The sequence below is a fragment of the Chlorocebus sabaeus genome, chromosome 4 (assembly GCF_047675955.1).
Source record: "Chlorocebus sabaeus isolate Y175 chromosome 4, mChlSab1.0.hap1, whole genome shotgun sequence".
Taxonomy (NCBI): Eukaryota; Metazoa; Chordata; class Mammalia; order Primates; family Cercopithecidae; genus Chlorocebus; species Chlorocebus sabaeus.
Window position 1 is genome coordinate 42,914,949 of NC_132907.1, and position 20,686 is coordinate 42,935,634.

Consider the following 20,686-nt stretch of genomic DNA (forward strand, 5'->3'; position numbering starts at 1 on the left):
AACCAAAAGAAGAGTTCAATTTTAAAAGACCTTCCTTAATACCTGAATTTAACATATAGCAATTGGCATTGATGATAAAATAGCCAAACTCTATTATCCAAAGGACAAAATATTATGCGTGCTGGTGAGGATGTGGAGGAAAAAACCCCTTGTGTACTGTTGAAGGGAGTGCAAATTAGTACAGTCATTATAAAAAAACAGTATGCAAGTTTTTCAAATAGCTAAAAATAGAACTACCATATGATTTAGCAATTCTACTTTTGGTTATATATATATATAAAAAAATGAAATCAGTTTGTTGAAGAGAGATGTCTACACTCCTATGTTCAGTACACCATTATTTGTAATAGCCTAAATAAGGTATCAACCTAAGTGTCTATCAGTGGATGAATGGATAAGGAGAATATGGTATATATTCTCAATGAATTTCTATTCAGCCTTAAAAAAGAAGGAAATTATGTCATTTGTGACAACACAGATGAACTTAGAGGACATTATGCTAAGTGAAGTAAGCCAGGTGCAGAAAGACAAATACTGTATGATCTAACTTACATGTGGAATCTAAAAATGTCAAACTCATAGACACAGAGAGAGTAGACTGATGGTTACTAATGGCTAAGGATGGAGGGTAGGGGGAGGGTATTAGAAATGTCGGTCAAAGAGTACAAAATTTTAGTTAGATAGGTTCAAGAGGTCTATTTTACAGCATGATGACTGCAGCTAATAATGTACTCTTGAAAATTCCTCAGAGTAGATTTTAAGTGTTCTCATCACACAAAAAAATAGTGAAGTAACGTGTGTGTTAATTGCCTTGACTGAGCCATTTCTCAGTGGATACATGTTTCTAAACACTGTGAGGTACACTATGTATAATTTTATTTGTCAATTAAAAAATTAGAATATATAAAATAGTCAAATATTTTGCTTTTTGCTTTTCAAGGGTATGGCTGTATTGCTTAGTCATGATGTTGATTTAAAAAATCTGTTTTTACCAATTAAATTGCCTTCTAACATAAAAAAGGTACATTTTTTGTTCTACCCCATTTAACTTTAGAGCATTATACTTACACATTTCTTGGGAATTACAGCTAGAAACTCTGAAGGTCTTACCATGCTCTATTCTATGAGGCACACTTTCTACTTCGAACCATATAGAGCAAGGTCCTAGAAATTCATTCAAGCAAGTAATTAAAAAGATAGTAGAATTAATAAATATAACTAGGTCTCCTGGTAAACTCTCTGCTTGTCATAAGCTATCTTGGGCATTATTCTAGCCTTTCTTTTGCATTAGTACATGATTAATGCATATGAGATTTGTATCTCAAATAGATTGTGGAGTTTCAATAGAAATTTAGAGAGCAGGAAATAAAGTATCCACCTTTATAGAGTTAATATTACTGCATAAATTCTTACAGTTTGTCAGGCAGGAATACAAAGATAAGCTATAAGAAGAGCAGAAAAAACACTCTTTTAAAAATTTACGTTATATATATAAATAAGAAAATAGTTTGAATCTTTGGGACAGGCTATGATATGAGGGTTTGATCTGCTAAAAGAAGTATCATTATAACTGAGAAGACTTGTGGTGCCTAATTAAAGAAAATAAGAACATGTGTCGCTATGGTAACTAAGTACTGGATATGGAAAGCAAGATGAAGTTGGGAAGTGAGCCTGCTTCCAAATCTGACTGTGGAACCGAGGAGAGCCCTATCAGCAGCAACAGGGAGTGTGGTAGCATGTCGGACAGTAACTCACTGCTGACTACAGCTGTGTGTAATCTACAAATATGACAGACTTCTGTCTTGATAAATCTCTATGGCAAAACAAAGATATATATGTGTCTGCATAATGATAAAATTACTTTCATTATAAAAGCGATCTAATCTAGACAGAGTAGGTATTTCACTAATTTCCTTAGAAGTAAAATGATCATTTACAGTGCTTCAAATTGTTGAGAAAAACTGTATATTCTTTTCCTTCACTGAGATTTTTCATCCCTTAACTCTTATTAACCACTAACCCTATGACTCCCTTCTTTCTCCTTTTTTTTTTTTTTTTTTTTATTATAATTTAAGTTCTAGGGTACATGTGCACAACATGCAGGATTGCTACATATGCATACATGTGCCATGTTGGTGTGCTTCACCCATTAACTCGTCATTTACTTTAGGTATATCTCCTAATGCTATCCCTCCCCCATCCCCCCATCCCATGACAGGCCCCGGTGAGTGATGTTCCCCTTCCTGTGTCCAAGTGTTCTCATTGTTAAGTTCCCACCTATGAGTGAGAACATGCAGTGTTTGGTTTTTTGTCCTTGCGATAGTTTGCTGAGAATGATGGTTTCCAGCTGCATCCATGTCCCTACAAAGGACATGAACTCATCCTTTTGTATGGCTGCATAGTATTACATGGTGTATATGTGCCACATTTTCTTAATTCAGTCTGTCACTGATGGACATTTGGGTTGATTCCAAGTCTTTGCTATTGTGAACAGTGCCACAATAAACATACGTGTGCATGTGTCTTTATAGCAGCACGATTTATAATTCTTTGGGTATATACCCAGTAATGGGATTGCTGGGTCAAATGGTATTTCTAGTTCTACATCCTTGAGGAATCGCCACACTGTCTTCCATAACGGTTGAAGTAGTTTATAGTCCCACCAACAGTGCAAAAGTGTTCCTATTTCTCCACATCCTCTCCAGCACCTGTTTTTTCCTGACTTTTTAATGATGGACATTCTAACTGGTGTGAGACGTTATCTCGTTGTGGTTTTGATTTGAATTTCTCTGATAGCTGGTGATGATGAGCATTTTTTCATGTGTCTCTTGACTGCATAAATGTCTTCTTTTGAGAAGTGTCTGTTCACATCCTGTGCCCACTTTTTGATGGGGGTGTTATTTTCTTGTAAATTTGTTTGAGTTCTTTGCAGACTCTGGATATTAGCCCTTTGTCAGATGAGTAGATTGCAAAAATTTTCTCCCATTCTGTAGGTTGCGTGTTCATTCTGATGGTAGTTTCTTTTGCTGTGCAGAAGCTCTTTAGTTTAATTAGATCCCATTTGTCAATTTTGGCTTTTGTTGCCATTGCTTTTGGTGCTTTAGACATGAAGTCCTTGCCCATGCCTATTGCCTAGGTATTGCCTAGGTTTTCTTCTAGGGATTTTATGGTTTTAGGTCTAACATTTAAGTGTCTAATCCATCTTGAATTAATTTTTGTATAAGGTGTAAGGAAGAGATCCAGTTTCAGCTTTCTACATATGGCTAACCAGTTTTCCTAGCACCATTTATTAAATACGGAATCCTTTCCCCATTTCTTGTTTTTGTCAGTTTTGTCAAAGATCAGGTGGTTGTAGATGTGTGGTATTATTTCTGGGGGCTCTGTTCAATTCCATTGGTCTACATCTCTGTTTTGGTACCAGCACCATGCTGTTTTGGTTACTGTAGTCTTGTAGTGTAGTTTGAAGTCAGGTAGTGTGATGCCTCCAGCTTTTTTGGGGGGCTTAGCACTGACTTGGCAATGCAAGCTCTTTTTTGGTTCCATGTGAACTTTAAAGTAGTTTTTTCCAATTCTGTGAAGAAAGTCATTGGTAGCTTGATGGAGATGGCATTGAATCTATAAATTACCTTGGGCAGTATGGCTGTTTTTATGATATTTATTCGTCCTATCCATGAGCATGGAATGTTCTTCCATTTGTTTGTGTCCTCTTTTATTTCATTGAGCAGTGGTTTGTAGTTCACCTTGAAGAGGTCCTTCACATTCCTTGTAAGTTGGATTCCTAGGTATTTTATTCTCTTTGAAGCAATTGTGAATGGGAGTTCACTCATGATTTGGCTCTCTGTTTGTCTGTTATTGGTGTATAAGAATGTTTGTGATTTTTGCACATTGATTTTGTATCTTGAGACTTTGCTGAAGTTGCTTGTCAGTTTAAGGAGATTTTGGGCTGAGATGATGGGGTGTTCTAAATATACAATCATGTCATGTGCAAACAGGGACAATTTGACTTCCCCTTTTCCTAATTGAATACCCTGTATTTCTTTCTCCTGCCTGATTTCCCTGGCCAGAACTTCCAACACTATGTTGAATATGAGTGGTGAGAGAGGGCATCCCTGTCTTGTGCCTGTTTTCAGAGGGAATGCTTCCAGTTTTTGCCCATTCATTATGATATTGGCTGTAGGTTTGTCATAAATAGCTCTTATTATTTTGAGATATATTCCATCAATACCAAATTTATTGAGTTTTTAGCATGAAGGGCTGTTGAATTTTGTCAAAAGACTTTTCTTCATTTATTGAGATAATCATGTGGGTTTTATCTTTGGTTCTGTTTACATGCTGGATTACGTTTATTGATTTGCATATGTTGAACCAGCCTTGCATCCCAGGATGAAGCCCACTTGATTGTTGGATAAGCTTTTTGATGTGCTGCTGGATTCAGTTTGCCAGTATTTTATTGAGGATTTTTCCATCGATGTTAATCAAGGATATTGGTCTAAAATTCTCTTTTTTTGTTGTGTCTCTGCCAGGTTTAAGTATCAGGATGATGCTGGCCTCATAAAATGAGTTAGGGAGGATACCCTCTTTTTCTATTGATTGGAATAGTTTCAGAAGGAATGGTACCAGCTCCTCCTTGTACCTCTGGTAGAATTCCGCTGTGAATCCCTTTGGTACTGGACTTTTTTGGATTAATTATTAATCAAAAAATCAATAGTTTGATTAACTAATAATTATTGACTCAATTTGAGAGGCAGTTATTGGTCTATTCAGGGATTCAACTTCTTCCTGGTTTAGTCTTGGGGGATGTATGTGTCCAGGAATTTATCCATTTCTTCTAGATTTTCTAGTTTATTTGCGTAGAGGTGTTTATAGTATTCTCTGATGGTAGTTTGTATTTCTGTGGGATCAGTGGTGATATCCTCTTATCATTTTTTATTACATCATTTGATTCTTTTCTCTTTTCTTCTTTATTAGTCTTGTTAGCTGTCTATCAATTTTGTTGATCTCTTCAAAAAAACCAGCTCCTGGATTCATTGATTTCTTGAAAGGTTTTTGTGTCTGTATTTCCTTCAGTTCTGCTCTGATCTTAGTTATTTCTTGCCTTCTGCTAGCTTTTGAATGTGTTTGCTCTTGCTTCTCTAGTTCTTTTAATTGTGATATTAGAATGACTCCCTTTCTACTCAGTTTGCTCCATAGTGAACCACCCAATTATGTGTTTCTAGTCCTCATAATGTCTTGTTTTTTTGTTTGTTTGTTTGTTTTCAAGTTTTAGAAGAAGAATTTTAGTGAATGCAGCTCCCAGAATAGGAAAATCCTTATGTTAAAACAACTCAGTACTTGAGTCCTTGGCTAATGACTGCTTTGAACTACCTACCTGACTTGGAGCTCAAGTGTCCTGGAAAACATATTTGTAAAATTTTAACACTTTTCTTTCCTAGTAGAACACTTTAAATTTAAACTTAACATCTTGACTATACAGATTAAATTCAAGTTAACGACTGTATAACGAAACTGTGGCAGACAATGCAAAAGTGAAGAAATGAGGATTTACGTACTAAAACAGAAACAGGACAGTCATTCAATTTTTAAAATTCTCATTTAAATTTGCAATGTTTTGGCCGGATGCAGTGGATCAAGCTTGTAATCCCAGCACTTTGGGAGGCCAAGGCGAGCCCATTTTTGAGGTCAGGAGTTTGAGACCAGCCTGGCCAACATGGTGAAACCCTGTCTCTACTAAAATTACAAAAATTAGCCAGGCATGGTGGCGCTCTCCTGTAATCCCAGCTACTAAGGAAGCTGAGGCAGGAAAATTTCTTGAATCCGGGAGGCAGAGGTTGCAGTAAGCCAAGATCATACCACTGCAATTCAGCCTGGCCAATAGAGCGAGACTCCATCTCAAAAAGAAAAATAAATAAATAAAACAAATTTGCAATGTTTTAAATGAGTATCATGAATATCACTTAAAGTAGTAATCAACAGAAGTTAGAGAACTTAACACTATCCTTTCTCTTAGAAAGTACAACAAAAATATAATTTTTTTACAATTTTACTCTCAAACTTTTCTCTGTAGTAACGTGTCTTACTCACCTCTACAATAGGTTTGTTGTGAGAATCTTGTAATGCAAACCCTGGATGTTCTATGAAGCATTTTTAAACTTCTAGTTTATACCCTACGGATTCTTATTCAAATGTTTTTTTAAAAAATTTAAACAACTATTCTTTTTTTCTTGTCAATATTTTCGTAGTTTCCAAGAGGCTTGTAGTTACAGTGACAGCTTTCCATGTTGAGATTCTCATATCTTCTTGTATGTTAAAGTTTCATGTGAGTTTTTACCGTTAGGATGATGAAGATGTATATAGGACAAAATGTTAAGTCTTTACCTGCATTTGTTTTCTTTACTAGTAATAGTAGTAGATACTTATGAAATAAATGTTCTCTCAAGATCTTGTTTTTTATTTTAATCAATAAGCATAATTACCTTGTTCCTTACACAGTCAGGGACATGCCACGCCATCCACTGAGTAGTGTTTCTAGGACATTTAGCATGACTCATTGAAGCATAAAAATGCAGTTTTGATTTCAACTAGATCTATTCTGTTTTGCTAGATATTAAATTTACCTATAATTGGTTCCCAATCAAGTATTGAAATAAACTGCCTTAAATTCTTTTCTTCTTTTTTCAGATAAAATAAACAGACCAATTCACCTTACCATTTGCATTGGGGCATTCTTTATTGAAAAACCATCCGATATGTACTCTCTTAATTTCCAGTCTCTCCACTTGAATTTTTTCCTCGATTTGCTTTGATCCCAGTGTCTTCCATCTTTCTCCTAATTGTCCAGGCTTTATGGCAGGGTAGAAAGTATTTTCCCAGGTAGTTTTCTTTCCAAATATAAGTTATGGGCAAGAAAAAATAGTACTTTGTTAAACTAGTTGAATAAATATTTGAAATTGAAGATGTGCTATGTGAAATTATACCATGCGTGGTTGTGTATGTGTTGAAAATAATATGCATAAGTCTATGTATTGGGATCTTATAGCAAAAGCCTGAAAATAACCAGGTGTCCCTAAAGAGAGCACTGGGTGACTATACTAAGGTAAATTCACAACAGGAAGCATATGTAAGTGTAAAAAGACCAAGGAATAGTTCTACATTCTGATAGGAAATGATCTTGAATGATCTCAAAAATGTGCTTTAAATGAAAATAAAAGTGAAGACAGAGTTTTAAAAATTTAGCTAAGTGAAGAAAGAATATTAATATGTACACTCTTTGCTTATATTTTTAAAATGAAATAATGAAAGAATAAACTAAAGTGTAGTACAAATTGTTAACTATAGCGGGAAGAGGGAGGGACACAGGGTGAAAGAGACAGAGATAGAATAAAGACTTTTGTGTTTTCACCTTGCTGTGGTATTTTTACTTTGGAATATTTTGTTTTACATAATTTTATGTAGTTAAGTCATCAAATAAAAAATTTAAAAACTGAAAATAAACTGAAACAAATGTTGCATATCAATTATCAAAAAGAAACAGTAAAAAAATTATTTTAAACTGTTTTAAATGCTTAATATTTTAACTTAATGTCCTGGTAAGATATAAGAACAAACAGAACCAAAAAGCCCTCTTAAATTTCATTTAGGTAGACCTATTATTAATATGTTGATAAAACTGTCATAGGTAAAATGTAGGATAAAGTCAATATAAACTATGTTAATGTAGCTAGAAACCACTATTTTTAGTATAAAATAAAGAAGATACTGCAATGAATCATTCCTTTTATTCTGTCACAATTGATTATTATATGCTTTTGTCCAAATTAAACTCTAATATAAACTTATAGTTTTTATAAAATGGCTTGGATTTACTTAGAAATAAGAGAGTGTATGTGTGTATATGTATATATCCCAAGATATTAGAACACTTTCATCTTAAATTTGAATTTGGACTATCATTATCAACTTTCGATTTTTTCCCACTTAAAAACGTGCATTTTTTATTTCTGTCCACTGAAAGAATATGGAAGTAACAAAAATTTAGTTGCAGCGAGCATTTTTTCATACTCAGATTGTGATATCAAAATATCATTTCCCACTCACAGGAACAAACTTGTTGACTGATTCCAAATCTAGGGCAGACAATGAACAGAATTAGTTTGGAACATGTTGTTGAATCTTCTAATTAAGAAAACCAGCAAGAACTAATAGACTAATGTTAAATGGACACAGGGTCACCTTGAGTCTCTCAGTGGCCTAAAATAAAATAGTTTGAGCATCAAAAATAATGGCTACAATGTATTTAACCATACATTTTTATTTATAATTATAAATCCATAAGTTCATATGATTTCATTATGATACTCAAAGGAAATAAAGCAACAAAACATGTACCTCATTTTTCACTATTGGAGGTTGCTAGGGCATCAATTCATTACTATAAGAATTTGAGAAAGAAAAAAAAAATTATCTGATCTTTCTATAATGTTGCATTTCAGGATAACCAAACAGTTGAGAAAGGAAGGTTTTTCTTTGTAGAAGAATAATAGCTAGTAAATAAAGGAAAAATAATGAAATGAGGAAATCAATATTTACATCCCCTGATGAAATAAAGAATATTAGTAACAATAATCATTTTAGGCTGATACTACCTGAATCCAGCTTAAAGACATAAAAGGCATTATGTGCTTCCAGTTGTAAAGTACAGAGTAACATCTATGAAGTATCACTGCTTTAAATAAAATGGAATCTAATTAAGCCCCTAGTTTATTTTAAAAAAAGGAATCAAGAAGCAGTATAAAAAATCTCATGAGGAAGAAATTAGTGAAATTAGAGTTCAGAAATCCTATAAGACAAATGACCTAATTCTCCAAAATATAAAACTGGTTATTAGTTTTTTTTTTTTTAAGGAGGTGAAACTGATAAAATAGGGGAGATTGCAGGATACAAGAATCAAATGCAATGCGTAGGTTTTGTTTGTATTACCATTTGGATAGCCTAGCTTTTGAGACAGTTGGGAAACTTTAACATTAACTAGAAATTAAATGATATTAAAGAATTATTATCTTTGTTAGAGGTGAAGATTGCATGATTGAGTGTTAAAATAGATATTATATAATTATATATACAAATATAAGGTCCATATTTTGTATATATTTCTTAACAATACAGACTTTTTTACTTCGGTCTTCCAAAAAGTCCTGAAAATGACAAGAAAGTAAAAAATCAAAGTAAATTAAAAAAAGACTTTAGTGAAATTATGTTTAGAGTGTTCCTAATCTACATAATATTTCCCCTACTCAAAAATTTAGTCGTATCTTCTTATAATCAAAATTAATGCCAAATGAATTTATTCCTGACTTTGCTGCATTTTGGAGGATCATTCCTGCTAAGAACTCTTTCATTGATTTCATGTTGCAGTAGGTATATTGCTGAGAGTCTCCTCCTAACACCCTTGGCCATTCTTATGTTGAGCGTTCCTTCTCTAATTTAATATACAGATTTTATCTTGTTATCTTGTGTTAGAAAGTTGACCACAAAGAGATTTACATTTGGAGCTATGAGCTTATGTTTAGGATTTGAGATTAACTACAAAAGGAGCCTGGGCCAAAGCTTCCACTTTTTTATTACTCCTATACCTAAGAGAGGGCATTGCTTAGAAGCTGTATCCAACAAATGGGCGTTAAATAAAGAAATATTGATCAACCACAAACATTTTTAGTATAAATTTTATTACCAAGTTATGAGTTAGGCTTATCTTGTAATCATACCTAGTATGTTAGTCATGTACCAAAAGAAATTCTAAATCAGTGCTCTTCTATATAAATATAATGCAAACCACAAATGCAAGCCACAGGTGTCATTTAAAATTTTTATGTAGCCACATTTCTTAAAAAAGTGGAAACAAAAAGGTAAATTTAATTTTAACAATACATTTGCTTTATATATATATACACAAACATTTTCACTACATCCAAAGTATTATTATTTCTACATGCATTCAGTATAAAAATATTACGATTTTTACATTTTTTGCTTTATACTAAATCTCAAAACTCTATGTATTCTATATTTATAGCACGCTTCAATTCAGACTGGCTACAAGTCACTTATCAGTAGCCACATAAATTGTTGTGACTGTATTGGACAGCACAAGTTTAAAGTATAGATAAGATTGTAGTAAAACATAGTTCAACTCTGAGGTAACATTAATGCAACTCAAAAGTTTACATTGGTAGTGGAAAATAAACTTAGTTAAAGAGTATATTTTTAAATTATTATTTAGATTAGACAAATTATTGGGTAGAGTTATGAAAGCAACAATGAATCAAATTCTCTTTACTCTATTTGTCACTACTGATTATTTATTACAAGCATTGTTCTGAATTAATATGAATTAAGTAATAATGAATTTCCTTTAGTTCTTATAAAATTGCTTGCATTTATTTGGAGATTAAAAACCTATAAAATACTTAAAATGAAAATATTTCCTTTAAATCTACAGAAAAGAGAGAAAAATCTGAGCTGAATTGACTTAAAATTAGGCTTCTTAACCCTTAGATGACTAGCTTAAATGCACACACCGAGTAAAAGGCATAGCAGGAGTTAGCATAACAACAACTGGCATGTACTGAGTGAATGCCCACAGTGTTCCGTAAATGAGTACAATCGCCATCTTTGTTTTACCAAGGAGGACATTTATGGAGTAATTTAGCAATTTGCACAAGGTCGTACAGTTAAAGCATTGCTTCTAAAGCTTGAATTCTAACCACAATCACACTATACCACCCAAAAATTAGGTTGTAATGTAATTTGGGGTCTTTAACCTAAAATATGTAAGAAACTCATACAACTCAGTTGCAAACAAGCAAACAAACAAACAAACCCTCAATTTAAAACTGGGCAAAAGACTTGGATAAGCATTTTCCCAAAGAAAAAATAAAAATGCCCAACAGGGATATGAGAAGGTTCTTAACATCATTTTTTATTAGAGAAATGCAAATAAAAATCACAATGAGATATCACCTCACACACGTTAGGATGACTATAATTAAAAAGGTGAAGGAGGCTGAGGTAGGAGAATGGCGTGAACCCGGGAGGCGGAGCTTGCAGTGAGCCGAGATCGCGCCACCGCACTCCAGCCTGGGCAACAGTGTGAGACACCGTCTCAAAAAAAAAAAAAAAAAAAAAAAAAAAAATGGTGAGAGGTAACAAGTGTTGGTGAGGGTGTAGAGAAAAGGGAGCCTGTGTATACTGCTGGCGGGAATGTAAATTGGTATAGTTATTATGGAATACAATATTAAAAATAGAGCTACCATGGGATCTAACAGTCAAGTCTCTGGGTTTATGTCCAAAGGAAATGAAATCAGTAAGCCGAAGAGATGTCTGCGCTCCCATGTTCATTGCAATGTTATTCACAATAGCCAAGATAGGGAAATGAAATCAACTTAAGTATTTGTCAGTGGATGAACTGATAAGGAAAATGTGGTATATGAATCTAGAGGACATTATGTTAAGTGAAATAAGCCAATCACAGAAGGACAATTATTGTATAATCTGACTTATATGTGGAATCTAAAAGTCAAACTTACAGAAGCAGAGAGTAAAACGGAGTAAGGGGAAGGAGTAATTAGATGTTGATCAAAGGTTACAAACTTTCACCTGTATAATGAGTAAGTTCAGGAGATATACAGCATAGTGATTGTAGTTAATAATACTGTGTTGCATATTTGAAATTTGCTGAGAGGGTAGAACTTAAGTGTGCTCAACCACCAAGAAAAAAAAAGCAACTATGTGAGGTGATGGATATGTTAATTAGCTTGATTGTGATAGTCATTTTACATATATATATTTATTAAAACATCACATTATCTGCTTTGAATATATAATTTTTATTAGTCAATGATACCTCAATAAGGCTGAAAAAAATCCCTCTTGATATTTGTAACTTTGCCTTGCAATGAAGAAAGCAAATTGGGTGTGACAATTGGCAACAGGACATTTCTTCCTAATTGAACTGGGGATCCTGATTATTTTTCCGTTCACTTCAGTGGAGGCTTTTCTCTCTTTATCAGCCAAAATATCCTAACTGGTATGTTCTCTTTGTTTAATTGCTTTCTTGGTCAACAATGCTGAACTTACCAGGCCGTGAAGACTTTGAACGGGAGTTGTCACCACAGAAATCAAAGGGTAATCCAGTTGAAGACATAGGGGAGCATCAGGGAAAAGGAGACTCCTGTGAGAATCATGGAACAGACATACAGAAAGAACTAAGACCTAGGGATTATGTGGCTGCAGAGAGAAAAGGATAGACATAAAGTAGCTGCCTGTGTTAACTCTTGACATAGCATTTGTGTGTGTGTGTATGTGTGTGCCTGTGTGTGTATGCATGAGTGGTATGTATGTATGTATGTGTGTGTGGTGTATTTTAGGGGGAAGGCGGGGTAAAGTAGAATAAGGTTTACCTACATAAATCATTCTTACTGTCCATTATTGTCTGTGTTTTCCAAAAAGTCATTTTCATGGATATGCATCAGAGAAATTAAACTAGAGTGTCTGATCTCAGGCAAGGCTTCAATATCTAAAAGTGCATGTTTTGCCAGTAACTAAGGTCAGGTCTTTTGTTTTGTTTTATTTTTAAGAGGCAGGGTCAGGCTCTGTCACCCAGGCTTGACTGAAGTGACATGATCATGTCTCACTATTACCTCAAACTCCTGGGCTCAAGTGATCCTCCTGCTTCAGCTTCCCAAGCGGCTGGAACTTACAGTCATGCACCATGATGCCTGGCTAATTTTTAATTTTTTTTGTAGAAGACAGTGTCTTGTTATGTGGCACATGCTGATGGTCAGAACTTTGATGGTCTCATCTCATCTAGTTTCTTGCAGCTTTTCCTAAAGTCCCAGAAATACCAGCAGGACAAAGAAGAATTTTCCCAGAACTTTCCATGTTTACCTCTTGGCCAGCAGCTGGAGTCTGAAAAGTCTCTGAGGCACGTCCACTGTCTGGACTCACACTGCAGGCCTTCAGTGGACCTCTTCCTTCTCCTGTGGTTGTATTACTTCCGTGATCATTGGAGAATTCTTTCTCATCAGTATCATAGAGTTGGACTGCTTTTCTCTTAGGAGGTGAGGAAAAGGTCAAAACCTTTTAAGGTTTCTGAGTTTTTTTCTCTGCATTTAACAGAAGAAAGAAATGACATCAACAGACTTGTCCTTAAGTATGCCTGGTACAACCTGAAGCATATAAGTTCTTTCTCAAATTCCCCTTATCTCACTGGAATACAAAGGACTTTCTGTCACCAAGAGGTCCTTTGTCCATCTGGAGCATAAGACTGGAAGCTGGCATTCCAGGAATTAATAACATCCCATTTTATGATTTCCTGCCTATGATATGGGACAATATGTAACCTGATCTCCGTTTCCATTTTCAATCCACATAGCTTCCTACTCACCAAGGGAGTGGTGTATGGGATCGTTGGAGTCTGTCAGTCTAGTCTGAATTAGTGCTGTCAGACAGCACTACTTCTTTAGTGCTGTCTCACATTTCTAATGTCTTAAGAGAGCCTCTCCCAGTCACATGCGACACTGTTCACCACCTAACACATAAGAGCCATAGATGCTTAGATATTAACAAATTCCTATGATTTGTTATTATGAATGTGAGTGAAGAATGGTGGCAGAGTAATATGTAATCTCATTAGCTTTTGGAAAATATACAGTTTATAGTTTCTGTAGAGAGAATGTCAGAGGAGAAAGATTACATTGAGGCTAGAATAATTGGGGAAGGTAAGCCTTGTATCTACAATCTTCTTTCCCAATACATGCCTCAGCATGATAAATCCCAGCCAACTCTGAGAATTGCTGGGTAGATACCCTTGTTCTTGAGCATACCAATGGTGTTTTCCAACTATCAAAAGAAGTGTTTTCAGTCAACCATGGTACTTATTATTTAAGTAGTAAATGATACCTTTTCAAGTCTAATAAGTTTTATAATTTATCTTGTTTGTCATAATCTGTATTTACAGATTAAACAACAGTCAACAATGAGTTCTTCAGAGTATGAGCTTTTATTCTGCCTTCTAAAATAAATAGATGTGTATGTACTCATTTGTGCAAATACCAGTCGCTCCCCTCTGCTGCCATTTCTATGACAGCAGCGTGCAGGACTGTTCTTTAAGTGATTATTTTCTGATGGGAAAACAGCCAAACAAAAACTGTCAGCTATTTCATATCCTTTCTGAAGCTATTTAGAAATACAAATTAACATCTAATGTGAAGATCTATAAATATGGGTGAGTAATGTGTTATAAATATGTGTTTTATTTCCTTAGCTTCCCTAAATAAATATGTGTTTTATTTCCTTAGCTTCCCTAGGCTTCTGCAAAACAGACTTAAACTTTCACGATTTTTTTTTTTTATTTTTAAGGTGGATGATGTGATTTTTGGTGGATGATTTTAAAGTGGATGATGGATAGGTAGATTGAGTCACAGTAAATTAAAATATCCAGTATTTAAAATAAGCAAAACAAAAGGACATGAAAGAAGCTAGATAACAGACCCCCTGCGTTTTTATTCTCTGTTAGAAGAGTTATACTTTAATTAAGTTATTTCTTGGCTTATGAACTCAGAGAGGATTTTCTACTAAAAAAATAGCCAGCTCACCCCTCAGGATCCTAGAGGTGTCATAGCTCAGTTTCTGATGACCCTAATGTCAACAGGAAAGTGTCTTGCCTTTGTTGTTTTTGGATGTAGAAGAGTGAAGTTTCTGACAGAGAGAAGTTTCAATATTCTATTTATTTGTTATTTTGTCTTTTCAATGGGTGTAATTTATAAATAGCAAATCATTAATATGTTGAGTACTTTAAAGAGCTTTTAAAATCACTTGAGAATGGTATAAGGAAGCTGTTCTTGTTTTCTTGCTGTGACAAAAGAATGAGGAGAAAATATTAGTCACTCCCATGCTGCAAGGGGCATTGTGCCCCCTTTCACGTTCCCTTTGAATGAATGGGCTGTTCCATTGCAAAGAGGAATGAAAACTGTCATTCCTGGGTCATGTAATAAAACACAGTTCTCTAGTTTCTAACAAACAATTCCTGAGTGTTTTTCACAAAATTTAATGCTTTCAGAATAGCTGAAGTAACTAACATTTAATGAGTTTTATGATTTACAAGTGCTTTAACTTACATCTCTATCATTGTAGTAGTACATTCAAGTATATATTTGTACTAGAAAAAAATCAATTATGTTTTTGGTTCAGTGTTAGATGATGAAACTGTGACTGAATTAATTATGAAGAAGAAGCTGTTCTTTTCTATAGTGAAAATTATAGGTCTAACCTAGAGACACTATTAGAGATTACTTTCCCTCTCTCTCTAGGGAATAATTGTGCATTCTTGGGGACTGTGATTACTTTGTATAGTATGATTGTTGATCTATGTGGCAATAGAACATTTTTCAAGTTTCCTGGCTGTCTGATTTTGAAATACAAGGAAACCCGTAAAACATATGAGAACACACATGAGCTCAGGAAGTTACACTAAATTTTAATTTTGCCTCTCAGTTCCTTGGCATGTTTGTTTCCACCGCTACTACTTTAGTTCAATTTACCAATGTTTTACTTAACTAGTCCTCACACATTGACTCTCATGTCAATTTATTCTCTAGTACATTAGCCAGAATGGGCTTATAGAATGCAAATCTGACCATACTACCCTCCATTTCCCCATCCTCCACCCCCTTTAAAACTTCAACTACTTTTTATTGTGCTTGGGACAAAGGCCAAAACCCCACAAGTCCTGCCTGCCCGTTGTCTGGTCTGGCCCTGGTCTTCAGCGGTATGTATCACACACACTTCCTCTGTTTACATTTGCACTCCAGCCACACTGGGCTTCTGGTAGTTTTCCCTAGTGGAATTTGCATATCCCATTCTCTCTGTCTAGAACGCTTTTCCTCCTACTCTTTGTATAGTTAACTCCTGCTAATCATTCATCCTTTCGTTTAAGTATCTCTTCTTCTTCTGTCAAATGTTCCCTAATTCCAAGTTGAAGCCAGGTTCTCTCACTAAAATTGTCTTTCTTCAAAAGTATGTCCTTATTCATTCAATCCTGTAACTATTTGATTCATGTCTGTCTACCCAACTGAAATGCTGGAACATAAGCTCCATGGAAAGTAAGCATGCTTGCACTCCGTTTTACTCTTGAACTCAGCACAACGTGATTTTCACAGTAGTAGGACCTGAGTAAATGTTTGTTGAATGAATGACTATGAATACATAAGTGAATACCTGAACCCACAGGTCCACTTCTCAGAAGAAGGTGCCTCAACGCGTGACATGTTTTGGTATAATTTTGAAATAAGTTGTGCCACGAGACTTATTCTGAGATTTCTGGGAAGCATTATGGCACCCAGGTGAAGAATTCAGCAGGTGTTGTACGAAGAGCATTAATGCTGAAAGAATGACAGTAAGTATTGCAGAGACCAAAAAAGGAAAAAGTGAAAAAACAACAACAAAGGAATCTTGCAGCACCAATGTCTTTTGGGAAAACCCTGAACATTTGAAATGGATGGACAAAAATCTAGAGCCAAAACAATTATCTTGAAAAGAGAAACTGGAGTCGAATGTAGTGGGCTTAAATTACCACTCCAGAATGGAGTGGTAGAAAATTTCAAGCAGAAGAACAAGGGGCGGGGTGCGGCGCAGAGAATGTGTTTCTGAAATACTAAACATTAGCATCTTTGTACAGTGGCAAGAGAAACTAAACAGGGAATCCTCATCCCTAATTACTCTAGATGCATTACACTAACCTCTCTTTGTCACTCAGGAAGTAAAAGAAAAAATGAAAGCTATGGAGGATTATTTCTCCCCTTTGTTATGATAACTAACTTTAACAATTAGCACAAATAGTAAGTTCTCACTAGGCACTGGATCATGTTGGAAATCAGGATATTTGGAATTAGAATTAAAGTCTTTGTACTGGAAATAGGTCTTGGGTACATAACACTGGAAAAGAGAGTTAGGCAAGCAGAAAAGGTTATCTTAAAAAGAAATAGCTATTTATAGGTCAGAAAATATGGTACAGGTTATAAAATGGTTAAGATCTATAACACATTTTTTCTCCTGGGGCCCCTAAAGCATTATGCTGCAGAGCCAGTATGTTTTAAACCTTGATACAAAAGTCCACACTGAAGCGTTTCAGGACCTGAACACACCTCCTGTTTCAGTCTCCTTCAACTCAGCTACACCCTTATGTACTAAGTGACTTGGTAAGACAAAAATGACACCAAGAGTAAAACTGAGCAGTAGCCAGTTACAATTTTTGTTTGCTTTTCAGTTGTTTTGGTTTAAAATAATTTAAAATTTCAAGAAATATTTTGGTTAGTTACCTTACCTAATAGAGAAAATGGTTTGATTTGTGTTACCTCACCGTTTAATATAGTTCATTAGAGAAAAATCCAAAGTGTTTTCTTTTTTTTTCTTCCATCCAGCTGTAGTACATTAGAATGTTCCTCTGTCCGGAGAAGGTACAGTCGATTGGTACACCTTCAAATCTTCATGAAAGTGAGAAACTATGTTATTAGTTACATTACTAAGTTGATGCACTAAAAGAACACTCCAAATTGTACATCCAAAAAGTAATTCCTCAGATTATTCAGAGAGAGGGAAAGGGGCCACTACATGCAAAGACCTGTCATATTTTATCTGGTTTAATTATTCAACAACTTTGTGGTGGTGTTATAATCATCCCAATTTAAGAAATGAGTAAAATGATACTCGGGTATGTTAAATCACTTTTCTATTGATATACAGATTATAAATGACAAAATTGGAATTTGAACCTAATTTTGTCTCAGTCCATATTCACTATAGTATATTTATTTTTTCTTGGTTTTCAAGCCAAGAATAGGGTCAGAAAATTAGGGATAACAAAATAAAAAATCAAAATAGTAGAATCTTAAAATTCCCTTACCTGATGAGATCTTCCTAACACTTTTTTCCCATGATTAACCCTATATTTGCTGGAAGGTAGTCCTAGAATTAAGAATGATCCATCTATAGGCATGAAGGCAGTGAAAGGACACAGTATTGTGACCAGCATAGGGGTAAAGGCAAGTTAATAGTAGACATTTATCCACAGAGGGAAAATGATGCATAAAAATTCTGGCTCATGCCAAAAGAGGCCCCCTAATATCCATGAAAAAATTAGAGCTCTATTTCGAATATTGGGATACAAGGAAGACTTTAAAGGAAGGTAAAGATAAATGTATTGAGTGTGTAAGGTCAAAAGGCAGAGTGTGAGGAAGTATGTTAAACGCAGCAGGAGTTCAGTAAGATGTAGACAGAGAAGGGTACCTAAATTTGTCAACATCAATGTTAGTGATAATCTTGGAAAGGGCTGTTCTAGTTTACTGACAAAAATAGCCACTAGAAGTGAGTAAGTATGATATCTTAGTCTGCTGTGGCTGCCCTAATAAAATACCATAAACTGATGGACTGAAACAATAGAAATGGATTTCTTAGGTTTTGGAGGGTGTAAAATGCAAGACCAAAATGCCATCCAATTCATTTTTTGGTGAAGGCTCTCTTCGCAGTTCGCACACAACTGCCTCCCCTTTGTATCCTTATATGGCCTTTCCTGGGTACATGTACATGGAGAGAGAAAAAGAAAGAGATCCTCATTGTACAGGGCCTCTAATACCATCAGGAAGGCCCAAACCCTAATTAATCTAACCCTAATTACTTTCATGATCTCATCTAACCCTAATTACTTTCCAAAGGACCTGTCTCTAAATACTAAAACATAGTGAGTTAGTACTTCAACATATGAGTTTGGCAGTGACCAAGGGTGGGAGTCGAGGCTGGAGGGGGAAGGGGTGCTAACATTTACTCCATAACAATGTACAACACGTTTGAGAAGTTTTACTATAGATGAAAACAGATAATTTAAATATTGGGTGGAGAGGAGGTAAGAATCAAGACAGGTTTTTGTTTTGTCTAGTTTTGTTTGTGTGTGTGTGTGTTTTTAAGATAGAGAACAAGAGAATGCTGACATGACAAAGGACTCAGCTCAGTAAAGGGACAGTAGTAGATAACGCAGTAGAGATAGGGAATCTTTGAGAAAAATGGGATTTATCTCAGAGAGTAGGAATTTTTACTCAAGAGTGTTATAGGATTGCTTGTAGTCCTGAATTTTCAGTTGAGATTCTAAATTGTCCCATGTGAGACACTAATTTAAAGTGAAACAAATCCGCAAGCCAGACTGCCTCAGTTTCACTGTCAGTTTTGCCACTTACTAGCCTACTGAACTGGAAAAATTACTTAATCTCAGTTTCCTCATCTCTAATATGGGAAGAATAATAATAATAAATAGTAGCCTGCATCATACAAGCATACTTCCTAGAAAGCATCCTAGTACTTCTAATAATGAAAACTGAAGCTCATGTAATTGGGTGTCTATTCTTTTGGCAATGACCCCACTCGACAATGGGCATCACTCTTGGCTAACTTGGTCTCCCTTATTTGTCACTCTCTAAACATCTGCCACATCCTCCATCCAGGGACCTGGACTAGTGATCTACCTACAGCCTTTTCCCAGGTGTCAACTTGTTCCTCTGTGGTGGACCTATCAGCCAGTCTCTCAACTCAGTGTTCTTGTTCAATAAGAATTAACGGATTGTGAAATATTCCAGAACAGGGCCTCCCTCTATCTGACAGTGCTGTATCTCTACCTCCATGCAGCAATGGTAAAGCAGGATAGGTAGTCAAGAAAGTGACCTTGTCCTCAGGATGCAGTAACTGTGGTGACCACACAATCAACACAATAAGCTTCAGCATTTGCGTTGTAATTGAACTCATTCAAGCAAAGCTGTCTTCAGAGGGAAATTTCCCCTGTAGAGAACATGTGCACTTTGATTTTATCTGTCCTCAAACTGATTCTTTGCTCATTGTAATAGTAAAAATCACACCCCTGGGTGGGCATTTAAGATGGTAATGAGACATGTGACATATGAACACACATGTATAGCTACTGCACATGTGCACCCAGAAGACCACCCAGAATATGCTTGCTAGCAACACCTCTTTTCACCTTCTTATGAATAATCATGCAAGACTTCTATAAAGGAGTCTCCTTAGTGCCAGTCTTTACTATCTTATCCTTACGAGAGATGCCCCCTGAATTCTTTCTCTAAGGGTATACTATTTTGCACCTAATTTAAAAAATATCATTTTCTTTTTGCAATAGATTACTCTATGCTGCATCTCCTTTGCTATGTGTCTCTTGTTTAAATTCTTCTAAGCTAAGAATACAAGAACTGAGGTCTCACATCCGTCATCAACAGTGGCTCTAATTGAAGCAGGGCTACTGGAGGCTGGACACCTCCTCAAGCCTCAAAGCAGTTAGCAGCACAAGAGACCCTTTCCTTCTGTATTTAGCTCAACTTACACAATGTGTCTTCTCTTCTCAGTCAGAATTATTTCTTCACATCTTTTTCATACAATTTCCTTTGGTGTTGTAGACCATTTAGGCTTCTATAACAAAATGTCATAAACTGGGTAGCTTATAATTGGGAATTTATTTCTCCTGGTTCTTGAGGTTGGGAAGTCCAAGATGAAGGCACTGGTAGATCTGGTGTCTGATGAGGGCTGTTTTCCTCACAGAAGGTAACTTCTTGCTGTTTCCTCACATGGTGGAAGGGAA